The 12,739-nt window shown below is 39.7% G+C and overlaps 1 protein-coding gene across 7 annotated transcripts in view; it reads right to left on the bottom strand.

Moving 5' to 3' along the window:
- Positions 1 to 12,739, bottom strand: part of RNF111 (ring finger protein 111) — a 55,959-nt gene that overhangs the window by 43,042 nt on the left and 178 nt on the right. The window contains exon 1 of one of the 7 annotated variants that reach the window (XM_068143944.1): positions 12,465 to 12,619. The exons of 5 other annotated variants lie outside the window; for them this stretch is intronic. The gene's annotated coding sequence lies outside the window, so the exon portion shown is untranslated. Of the gene's footprint in view, positions 1 to 3,289; positions 3,593 to 12,464; positions 12,620 to 12,739 lie in introns of those variants that run through there. One more of the 7 variants, XM_068143943.1, reaches the window with a different exon arrangement.

Below are 12,739 nucleotides of genomic sequence, written 5' to 3'. Positions count from 1 at the left end.
ATACACTTTTTTTATAATTGGTGCTTAAGACCTTAACCAGGAATTCTGCCTGCAAAGACAGCTAGGTAAGTTCTGAGTTATACTGCTATATAAAAATACTTTAAAAACGTATTTCTTGGTCCCCCTGGCAGTTTTGACCCCTGAGGCATGTGTAACTGTCCTTAATGCAGTGTCATTTTACAAAGACTTCTTGATAAAACTGTCAAATCTGGTAGCAAGAAGCTTGCAAGTGAGAATTCGAAGTGTAACCGTTAGGACACTTTTATCCTGCACTTCATAAAAGGTGTGAGAAGTAGGAGACTATGCAGATACTAAACCAAGTAGATCTACCACTTTAAGAGGTAGTAACAGCACAGGAGACTTCTCTACTTGTCACCCAGCAAAGCCAAGTGGCAGTGGACAAATAATAAAAGTGGCCAGTATTAGGACTGCATCTTACTGGCAAAAAAACCCAAACCAAAACAAAACCCAAAACAAACACCACAACCAACCAACCAAAACACAAAAAGAACAACAACAAACCAACAACCAAAACCCCAAGCAAATAAAAAAAACCACACCAAAACAACAAACAGAAGGAAATCACTTGCTAGTAAAGTCATGAAACAAACTTCTCAGATTTCATTATGTAAACAGTACAGATGACAACACTTCAGTTCACAGTAGCTACCTTTCCAAATAGCATAAACTATAGGGGGGAAAAAAACACATAAAGTAACAAAATAATCTTGTTAGCAAACTTTCAGTTACATGAAAGGGTTTTCTTTTCTTCCTTCCCCTCTGCTCCATTAGGGGCCTTTGTTAGGCCTGACATCTGCCTACCAACAAAATCACTGAAGTTAATTCTAAAGGAAGTTCACCAATATAACACTTTGGAGATACATTTTGTGTTCCCTTTAAAGAGCACTGCAGATGACTTTGGAAGACGCTGTCAATGTCACACTGACAAGACTTGAGAGACTATAACTGGGAGTAGTTGTCCTATCCCTATATTGTATATATGTCACACACAACATTATTCAATATACACATCCCTAAATCTCTTCTCAACCTCCCTCAAATGCAAACAGCAAAAGCACTACAGATTTGGTGACAAAAATTGACCTAGAGGAGGCTGCCTAAAGGCCAGAGGATGGGAATCTTTATAGAGCATCTGGCTATGGCAACTCCCATCTTTCCATACTTGGCTCATTGTTTACACACAAACTAAATAATCCTGTTCCCAGTTCCAACCCCCCCCAGCAATTTTCCCCCATTTATCCAACTGTCTAACATCCAAGCCTCCATAGTTTGCCATCTAGAGAGGGAGCCACTATTACCTGTATCTTCTTAAAGTAATGTCCTTGCCATCAGAAGAAATACAAACTGAAGTGAAAGATGGGATAAAAGGCTGTAACTGCAGCCATCTAAGTGTTATTGCAACATGGCCATGTCCACTGAAAGAGACAACTGTTACAACTGATCTGGCTATGTTAAGCCCACAAAAGCTGTTAAATTAACAAGTAGCCACAGATGTGTTAAAGATACATTTTTAATACACTTTTAAAAAAGCCACTGCTTCATAAAAGACATTTCTGGAAGGTCAGAATGTTCCCATTCAGATTCTGAAAAGACATGTGAAATATGCATGAATACTAAGAGCTGTTGTTCACCCCTTGGCTCCCAATACCAGACATAACCACAGCTGTAGCTGCCAGGACTTCATCCATCAACAAACATATTTCTAAATATGAAAGACATCAAGAGTCTTAAAACAGTAAGCCTGGTGTATTATATACCTTTAACTAAATTAAAATCAAAATGTGCACATAGCCTTTCCTACTTTATGCATTCAATAGGTCATTTTATAGAATTGTACTGTGGATAACAGCATGGAACAGGTGACCAGATGTTCACTTTATAAAATGAACCAAGATCACATCTTTCAATCTTTGCACACCTGCACAAAACCAAATCTGAATAGTGGCAATCTTAGCTAACAGGCTTGTGGGGGTTCGGGGTTATTTTTGCCTCAGGTAGCCCTCTATCCAACAAAAAGATTAATAAAAACATTTAAATTGGTGGAAAAAATACTTTGATAGTAAGGACTGCAATTATGTGAACTACAAGCAGCTTTCAAATGTGTTTTTAAGAGTGACAAAATATTCAAATACTTTAAATATTAATTTTCCTAAAAACTGTTTCTACTAGGTATACAGAATTAATCTAATTTTTTAATTTTCTACTGGTGACAGCAAAACAATGTAAGGTCTCATTTCAATACCTCAAACCCTAGTTTTCCTTTATTGGTTTATAACATGGATATTCCACCATGATGAATGCTACCTCGGTCTTCATATCAAGCAGTCAATTCTTTTCATTTCCTCAAAAACTTGAGGTAAAGACATCAAATTCAGTTGGGCTAATACAGGAGGCAGGATCTTGCTGTAATAGATCTTCTTTTGGAATACTTGAGTTTCAGCAATTTAGGCTATCATTTAATTAACTAAAGCAATCAAGCCTTATGTACGATTTCATAAAACCTTTCCAAGCCGTGAAACATCTTACTCCAAATCCACAAAAATCCCACAAATGTATGTTCAGCTCTCATCACCAAACATAACTCTTTAACAAAAAAAATAAGTACACAGACCCTTCACATCTGCCCATTTCAATAAAAGTTACTCAGAGTTACAATCCTACCTACCTCTGAAGGTGCTGGCCTACATTTCCGAATTAATGCTGCTTCCTCGTTTATTGGGGAAAAAATATCTGACAATGACTTATTTATTTATTTTTTTAACACGGGTTAAGAAACAGAATACAACTTTGCCAACAAAACAAATGACGCTGCAACAAACCCTATTCCGCACACAAAACCCCCTCACTTCCTTAAAGAAAAACATACAAATTTTTATGGAGACAAAACCCGAGAGAGTGCTGCAGATTCCCGCAGTGAAGGTGCTGCTTTGTGCGTCAACGAGGCACCAAGGGGGGAGGGAGGGGGGGAGAAAAAACCCACAAAACAAACAAAAAAACCCACACACACAAAAAACCTACACAACAAACACAAACTTAAAAATCGGCGTGAAGTTCCCACCCGCCTAACTGCCCCCGCACCCCTCAGGCCAGCTCCACCGAGACGCGGTTCGCCTCGCCGCGCGGCTGACCGTTGCCGGTGACTGTTGTGGGGCAAGGCGAGAGGCGGGGCTGAAGAGGAGAGCCCACTACCCCCCTCCCGGCCCCTGCAGGCCTCACCCGCCGGGAGCGGTGCAACACCCCTCCCCCCACCGCCCCTCTCCCCCCATACCTGAGACTGTAAGGCCGTGGGGGAAGAGGGGGGTGCCGCCGGCTCCTTACTCAAGGCCGGAGATAAGGAAGCGGACCCGGCGGGCACCGCAGGGACGGCGCGCCGCTGCCTGGCGCGGCCCGGGAGGCCACTACCTCCTCCGCGGCGTCGCCCTGCCCCGCCGGCCGCCCCTCGCGTCGCCGCTGTCCCCCGACCTCGCCGCAGCTGCCAGGGCCCCAGTGACACGATGCGAGACAGGCGACGTTTTGTTGTTGCGCAGCCCCCGCCGCTACCGCCGCTCCCTCCCCAGACGCAGCGCGACACTCGGTGCTGCTTTACAGCAGTCCGCAAAGCGCAGCCGCGCCGGCCCGCGCCCCTCCTCCCGGCAGGCGCCGCTGACGGAGCCGCGCCCCCTCCTGGGCGGAAGCGGTGGCGCAGGACGGGGTGCCTGTTCGCGCTGCGGAGGACTATGTCAGCAGAAGTCGAGGACAGCAGCGCAGCCGGGATAGCAGCAGGCAGCACTAGTCCTGGACAGTGTTACTCGGAGGCCGCGACACTGCTACTCTTAATGCATTTCTCCTTCCAGATTTTGTATTAAAACATTAGCTTTCTACCCAGAGATGTCTGTTCCTTCTGCGTAGAGGTGTTTGACAGCTGCCTAGCTGTGGCTAAGCCAGCGTAGTTGACCTGTAGAGTACCAGGCCTCTGCCACGCTGCCAGGGATGCCACGGCTGCCTGCACTAGTGGCAGGGTGCTCTGAGAACAGCATGGGTACTGTATGATAGTGCCTATGATAGCGGCAGGTGCATTTACTCACTTCAGAAATAGGGATTTAATTTGTATTTACTGCAGTAATGCATTTACTGATGTACCAACAGGTGCACCTACCCACTCTTCCTATTTACCACTGCACTACTGATGTCAGTAAAGCTTTTAAGGAACTCCTGCCGTTGAAATACATATATTCTATACAGTGATCAAGTCTCAGGCATACCTAACACCACAGAAAACATTACTTTATAAAGTTTCCAATTTGCACTGAGGGTGGTGAGACCCTGGCCCAGGTTGCCCAGAGATGGTAGATGCTCTATCCCTGGAACAATTCCAGGTCAGGGTGGCTGGGGTTCTGAGGACCTGCTCTAGCTGACGATGCTACTGCTGACTGCAGAGTGGTTAGACTAGATGAGCTTTGGAAGCCTCTTCCAACCCAAAACATTCTCTGATTCTATGAATGATCAGGAAGCCTGATTTATTTTGTAAATGCTCAAGTCTGCCAGTGACCATGGTATCTTTCTGCCAGGGACAATCTTCCATCAACGTTAGCATAAACATTCAAAACACTTCATCTTAAAACACTTGCTAGAAACAGGTTGTATACTGTCAGTGACAAACAGATACATAAATCCCAAGATTTTGGAGCAGAAACATGCAGTCTGATCTACCAGTAGTGAAGGATGTGATACACCACCATCACCAGTCAGCAGTATGCAAGAGTTCTTATATGTGTTAAAGAAGCCAAGCAACCTTTATGCATCACTACAGAAGAAATGGTCATTGGCAAAAAATGCATTTTGAGACTATTAATTGTACAGGTCTCTGAATGGAATTTCCTTAAGGCAAAAGTGGATAATACAACATAGAGACTATTTCTCAAACAAGGAAAAAAGGCTTTACTTCAATAAATGTCTGCTGCAAAAGAAGAGGTATTTTTAGGGGCCAGGAAAAAGATTACTAACCAAAGACATATACAAATAGGCAAAAAGTGTAGAAAAAAATACAAAAGGGGTTAGACTACAAACTATATGAAGATAAGTTTTTCAGCACTACATCTCATGTGAGAGCACAGGAAAAAGTTAGGCCCATGTAAAGACAGAAAAAAGAATCACAGGTGATTTTGTGTAGTTCCAGAACCAAAATAATAATAAATTTAAGTTTTCAATAAAGGTCATCCAGCATTAACTTGATACCTTTTTCTACACAGGTTGTACATAGGTGTGTGTTTGGATATTAGTTCTTACTTCAAGGCAATGCAGAATGTCTCATCCAGACAGACTTCAGTAAATGATATTGGAACACATATGAAATAACCACTGAAATAGTGAAGAATGAGAAGCAGTACAAAAATGAGGGACATAACTAAAACCCACAACAGCAGATAGAAACACTGGAAAGATCATTGTATCATATTCAACAGAAGTCATGAATGGCTTGGTTGTATAAGCAATTTTAATATTTTTCATTAATGACAGGAAGTGAAGTTCAAATACATTAATAAAATTTGTAGAAGGCAGTAGGATGAAAACTTCAATAAAGTATGTAATTCAGAAAATTACCAACATGATGTGGACATAAAAAAAGCCAAACGTCTGTACAGTATTTTAGTGTAACGCTTTTTCAGAGAGACAGGTTTCAAAGCTGTTGTAAAACTTGTTCCTGAAATAGTCTTACAACTACTTTATCCAGCTTTTTTAATATGTATTCAGGGAATATGAACTCTAATCTTAACAGGTCACTCAAGGGAACATAGCATATATAATGTGAGAGAAAGCTAATGAAATTTGACAGGATTATCTTATGAGACAGAGGAGCATTTCCTATAAGCTGATCAGAGACTAAGACCAGTTTAAAAAACAAACACACACACACACAAACAAACATCAGCTAGTTTTGTATTTACCTATTTACTTAACAGTATTTTTGAATACTCTTGCCAAAAATGCCAGAAAGGCAGTTCTTGGCAGAGAAAACGTAGAGAGTCTCTCAATACCCATCCACTGAAGGTCAAAGAAAGACCATTTCAAAACCAAAACACAAGCAACTATAGAGTGACTAGAAATTTCAGTTCACAAATTAAAAAGCAATGCACAGTAAATACAGTGTTGATTTTCTGCCAATGCAAAATTAGTGGCCACCTGATTTGTAAATGCTTTAACTGTGTATGATTTGATAGACCTTTGCTCCTTGATAAATTAAGATAAAAGCAGAATTCTTAGGATCTTTATTAGCTATGATTTCCTAATTCCTGTTTCACTATGGGCTACCAGCTGACAAGAAGCTAGTAACTCACCCTTAAATTAAAACTTGAAAGAAATTAAATTTGTCAATTATTGACTGGCTATTAACATAATTTTTAAAGTAATGGAGAAAATGCACTGAAGTGCCCAGAATTATTCACAATTATCTGTAATTATTTTTTAAAATTCTATCTATGCCCTTTGTTATATTTACTAAAGATACTTTGGCTATTATCTCAGGAAACAGTTTTCTTAAAATACTTTATGGATTCCTTGGGCAAAATGAAAAGATTTTCCTTAGCTACAGAAAACCAAAAGATTAAATCAATTCATTCTAAGTCACTAACACAAATTTCAGAACAGCTTTCAGGCTACAGTGCTATCAATTAATTCTGAACTCTTCAAATTCTTCTAACTAGAGCTAAACCAAACAAGTTATATTTGTACTGCAGAGCCTGGCAGAACTAGAGAAAAAAAGTGTAATTAATTATCAAAATATAACAACAAGCAGGAGATTGCACTTTACATTTTTGGCAAAAAGACAAACCCCTAAGCAACCCCCTATCCTGAGGTACATTCAGCCGGCTGGGTTCATAGCTGGACATAGTTCTGTTGTAGGAGTGCTGTTTCAGTTTGCTCATTCATGGCTGAAAGCTAGGCATAGCTTTTTCCAGATACAGACACCAGCTTCTGGAACGCAGTCCCACTGGGCATGTGGTCAAGATACAAGCTGCGTGCCTTCAGAAAGATATCTTCCCTATGAGTGGTTAACTGGAGCCTGGTAGGGTCCAGGACAGTATGAATAATTGTCCTGATTTTGCTGGCATAGAATTTCAGAATCAATTTTCTATTCAGGAAAGGTGCATTTTTGATAAAACATCAGCACCAATGTGGTGAGATCAAAGTTGGTAAGAAACTTTGCTTCTGTTCACAGCCAGTCATTGTATGTGGGTCTCCATAGTGATCAGGGCCTTCTGCAGTTTTGAGCTAGCCAGGGTCATAAACCCAAGAAGAATGAAAGCCAGGGCTCCTGACTCAAGAGGGCCAACATAACTATTCCATACCATAAACACCACACACTGCAAACTGGAAAGTTTGCTGGAGACATTTTTACATTTTTTTTTAACTCAATGGTCATGCTTCTGAGGCTTCTCTCCTGTGACCATTGTGCTTCTGCTGGAGCTGTGGTGCTCGCAGTGCCAGGTATCCCAGCATTCACTGCTTGGGAGTGCACAGATCAAAACGACTAAACAAAGTATTAAATATTAGGGCTTTTAGTTATTATTCTATTAATTTCCATTTCAGCCCACAGCTCTCCTTTCCTTTATTCCCATTCTCGGGGATGTGCGTGCTGTGGATGATAGAGCAGCTGACTGACTGGAGGCAACACCATACACTTGCACAGGACTATGTATCTCCTGTAACAAATACTGCTCCAAATCACTTGCAGCCAGCGTACTAATCCAGATGAAACAGCCCATCCTTGACGGTTACATCATACGTAATAGTGCAGACTTAAAATAGACCACACTGAGGCATATATTTTAATGTTTGTGTTAAGTAAATCTACAATTACAAGTAGTGAACTGCAGAGCCTCTCATGGTAGTATGCTGCATCACACAGAAAAACACATCATGAAAACTGTGGAATTGATACCAGATGATACAAACTCTCGCAGCTCTTATCAGCCCAGATCCTATCAGTAAAGACTGGAGAAATAGTGAAAAGCTAAAAAATGCTGCAAGATTTGTTTCCTACTAGCAATTTGTCATAATACAAGACACTGATGCATTTGCAGAGTCAGAAATAAAACTTGACAGCCATTTGTTCTATATATCTTATGATGATAAATAGAGGAAATTTTCTAATGTGATTGATCTAAAAGCTTTCAAAAGCCTGGAAAAGAATGTGTACCACAACTGTCTATTTTTAAGTACAGTAAAATGTAGATAGACACATGACCCACTAAGTACTCATTTAATTTCATATTGTACAGCCTGATAAGAAATTTAAAGGTTAGAAACAGCATTTCCACAACACATTATACCAGAAATTATGCAAACTCCTATCAAGGCCTCAAACATTTAGATATGCTAAGCAAGATATTTTAGGTATTTGTCATGTAATTATGTAGAAATAGCTACTTAGCACTTCTAATGTTCTGGGTTGTTCTTTTAAAAGTCAAAACCAAAATATGCTAACAAACAGATCACATGAGGTATTCCTTCATATTCTTTCAGTGCTTGTACAATAACAGGACAAAAATTACTGGGCTTTTTGGTATTTTAATGATGAATCAGCAGCTATTTTTAGGGCCATTAAATTGAAAACAAACAAAAGCATCTCATATTTAATGATCTGACTTTACAGTAAGAAATTCAATAATAAAATAAAGGAAAATATTTGTTTGATGTACAAGTAGATTATAATTCTAATAATCTCCAATTGTAACATGAGAGCCACTTACATATCAGCAATTTCTGCAACCTTCTGGCTGCTCATCAGACAGTGTATCAATGATACATCAAAGAGAAAACTATACACTTGGAGTAGAGCTATTTTTTGTAGAGGTGATGCATATTAAATTATAAGTGATTCTTAAATTCAAAATGTCACTACTGTCAGACTGAAGATGTCTACTAGGTCCCAAAATTCATTCTTGCTTTGTCTGGAGAGGAGAGAAATACTTCCATAAACACACCAGCTAATAATTTTTAAAAATAAGCTTGGTCAGAGGTTTGAATACAGACAGATTAATGTCATTAATTACTAAAAGTGAAGTTTGAAATTGTAGTAACCTGGCAATGTAGCTGAAGAACTAGGACAAGACTCAGTGCCTTTATGACTGTAAAGGGGACTCTTCCTGTTGATTTCAGTTACTCTAGCACTAGTCCAATTTCTCACTTTCCAAAAATGGGTTGGGTCCAAAAAGGAACTGAATCATTGCATCATTTGTTGCTGTAACAAATAGCTTTGATGCAGTCAGCACCCAAAGCAGAATCTGAAAAAGCTGGGATTTCTGAAGCAAACAAAACCTTAAAAATTAAAACACCCATGGCAAAAATCAGTTCTTAAACAGTATGTTAAACGGAGAACTGTACACAGCTTTACTGATAAAATGATACACAAGAGACAGGGTTCTGTTTACTTGAATGCACTTCATTTGGAGGTGACCTTCCAACACTCCCAGCTCCTCCCCCTTCCTTAAACCAACATCTCCTCTTTTTAAAAGGGGATATGGACAAATGAGTGGCTGTGTGAAGAAGAGAAAACTGGGACAGTCTGTTCAGCTCTAGATGAATGCTCAAGCCAGGACACTTCCTTAAAAAAAAAAGGCAAGAACTACTTCTCTGTACTTTACAAACATAGACTATCACTGCATTTTTACAGAACCAAATCATGTTCAAATCACAGAATATACCAACTGCACTGAACCGTAAAAGATTAAATACATAGTGCTTGATCCTCTAATTTGCTTCAGCGTAAGGCTGGCAAAGACTGGTCAACACTGCTTAAACTGAGATAGACTTCTATGCAGAAAACCAAAATTACAGAGCCCAGGGGAAAACATTAAAACAATATATAGCCAAAATTTATAAGAAAAAAGAAATAATTATATAGAGAATCAAACAAGAAATTAGAAAGCAGGGAACTTAATTAAAATTCCTGGACAAAATCAAAATATTTGTAGATACCTGGAAAATAACCAAGTGATAACTAAGAGCCAGCATGGTTTGTTCATGACAATCTATGAAACCCACCTAATACCTATTTATGGTTCCACTGACACAAATAAACCAAAAATCTTCACTTCAGCAAGGCTTTCAACACTGTTTCATTGACATTTCATAAAGTACATGTGGGAGCTTAATCTGGATAGAAACAACATAACTGATATAAAAATGGTTGTGCTCAGAGCATCACTATTAGTAGATCACTGATAAAATCTAAGTTTTGTTATAAAAACTCCTTACACACTTCAATATTGTAGTCTCTTTGGGTAAAGGCTTTCTAGTGGTCATGCTAATAAACCTGCATCTGACACCTGGTTGAGAGGTTCTGCAAAGGGTAAAGTCAAGATTAGAGTTGCTGGAGGGGTGGAAAAAATCCACAAACACAAGTGTGAAGTTGTGAACTTTGCAAGAAACACATTAACAACACAGAACAGGCATATTGTAATAAACTTGCAGAAAAGGAACCAATAGGCAGAGTGGATCACAAGCAGAACATAATAAGTTAATGAGGTTGAAAGAGGTATATGTCCTACTGAGATGCACAATAAGAAGTGTTGTCACCAAGATAACTTGGGAGAAAGTGTGGAAAGATTGGACAAAAGCTTGAGGGGTACAAACCCAAAAGATCATGTGCTTCAGAACTCAAAAAAAGAAAATGATCCATGCTTTTAATAATAAACAAAACACAAGACAAAACCCCCACCAAACACAACAACCACCACCACCACCAAAGCAAACAAAAACACGATTATGCTAATAATCTTAGTTTACGTGAAAGGATGCTGCAAAACGAAAGGGAACACTGTCCTTTATAATTACTTTTAATAAGATGGCTAATTTGAAGCAAAAGGGATTTAATCTAGATATTTGACTAAGGATAGTTAAGGACTAGACTAGAATGCTTGAGGAATGAGTGGCATCTGTGTTTAAGGCTCTAAGAACAGGTTAGGCACACATCCATCAAGGTTATTTCCATAATAGCTTATTATGCCTCGAGGCAGTAAGATGACTGAGAATCTATCTCAAGGTCAGTTTTGGTTCTCTTGGTTGTATTTTATTGGGGGTGAACACAGTGTACATCTTTGACATCTATATACATCAACCAACAAGCACTGACGTTTACATAAGGCAAGCAACTCCTATAGAACAGTATGAATGCTGCAGTTAGTCTTCTCATCTTTCCTGAAATTGGACACAGTAAACATGTGTCCTCCAATACTAGAACCTAATCAAACGGTTTTGTGTGTATTTGTATAACACTTTACCACAGTAAAACTAAGAGCCTGTTGCATTGCTGAATTCAAAACAATATGCAAATTAAAAATAACTTTTCCATGCAGTTTAAATGTTACACACTCCTAAAAATCTGTTTCTGTAGTCTACAAGTTAAAGAGTTCAAAGTCAACCCTAATGTATTTGACATTAGTACAAGTGTTATCACAGAAAACAGCAAAAGCAAGAACATGTACTAACTGCTTAAGATTGCTCTTCTTATAAAGTCTTGGTATAAAGTGCAACAGGAGCATGATATATCTAAAACACACATGCAATTATCAGTCCAAATTGTGTTTTTAGACTTCTCTGCATGCTTAACTTTTAAATACATAGGTATTAGTCATTGTTAACTGATAACTAGTTAAATTATCATATACTTCAAGTGCATTCTGAAAAGAAAGATGACATTACAAATCTTTGTAGCATTCAGGATTTAATTTGCACAAAAAGGTGTTTAACCAAGACATATTAAAGAAAATGAACCTTCATTGGTTTTACATGCAGTAATGACAAATCTTCAAGTGTTCCCTACAGAATGCGAATGAAACAAGTTAGGAGGTAACACCTTCCATTACTTGGTACAAATACAGGCTCACAACTCATACTTTATTTGTTAACCATTTAAAACACTGGTATTATACTTCTGGAACACTTCAAATGAAAAAACCAACCAACAAATCGGTTTACTTCTCTCTACATCACTCTTCTCTAACCTGTAAAAGCTATTGGAGCTACTGATTAAAGAAACTACTATTTCACCTGAGTAAAATTGGCAAAACCAGCATCAATTCTTCAAACGTATTTCCTCAACTCTGAGATGTCAGTGACTTAGATCAAGCAAATGGAGAAGCACCAGAAATATGTAAGTATTTTATTTAAGAAAAAAAAATTACATTATTCTGACACGACTCCAATGAACACTTCATTACAACAGCAAACGAACAGCAGATAAGACGCCCCTCAGCCAAGCTTTCAAAGGGCTACAAAAAGAACACCTACAGTAGATTCCCGCTTCGGGAGACCACTGCCGGCCGCTCAGAATGGCAAAGCGGGGCAAACGGCTGCTCGCAGCTCCGTTAAGGCCCGCTGCAACGCTGTACGCACCTGAGCAAACTCCCTGTTTGCACTAATGCGCACAAGCAACCACTGCACTCTTACTAAACGATACTTACCACCCCCCGAACAGGCTCGCAGCTACATGGAGTCTTCAAACACAAGCTCTCAACAGAAACCAGCAAAGGACAAGCCGGCCTAACTAGGGTTAGCTTAGTACTTCCCCGGGCTGGTCCTAACGCAGGAACCGGCGACACCTTCCCGCCTCGGTACAAACCCCCGGCCCCGTGCCTCCCTCCCGCCCGCCCGGCTCGGCCCCCGGCGCCCACACCGCCCCATGGCACCTCACGGCTCTCGGCACCACTGCCAGCAGAAGCAGAAACAAAAACCCAAC

This window comes from Melanerpes formicivorus, unplaced genomic scaffold, assembly GCF_026170545.1.
Source record: "Melanerpes formicivorus ecotype bairdi unplaced genomic scaffold, bMelFor1.0.p_v2 SCAF_10, whole genome shotgun sequence".
Lineage (NCBI taxonomy): Eukaryota > Metazoa > Chordata > Aves > Piciformes > Picidae > Melanerpes > Melanerpes formicivorus.
The sequence above is the reverse complement of the archived record's forward strand: the minus strand, read 5'-3'. Positions and strand labels throughout refer to the sequence as shown.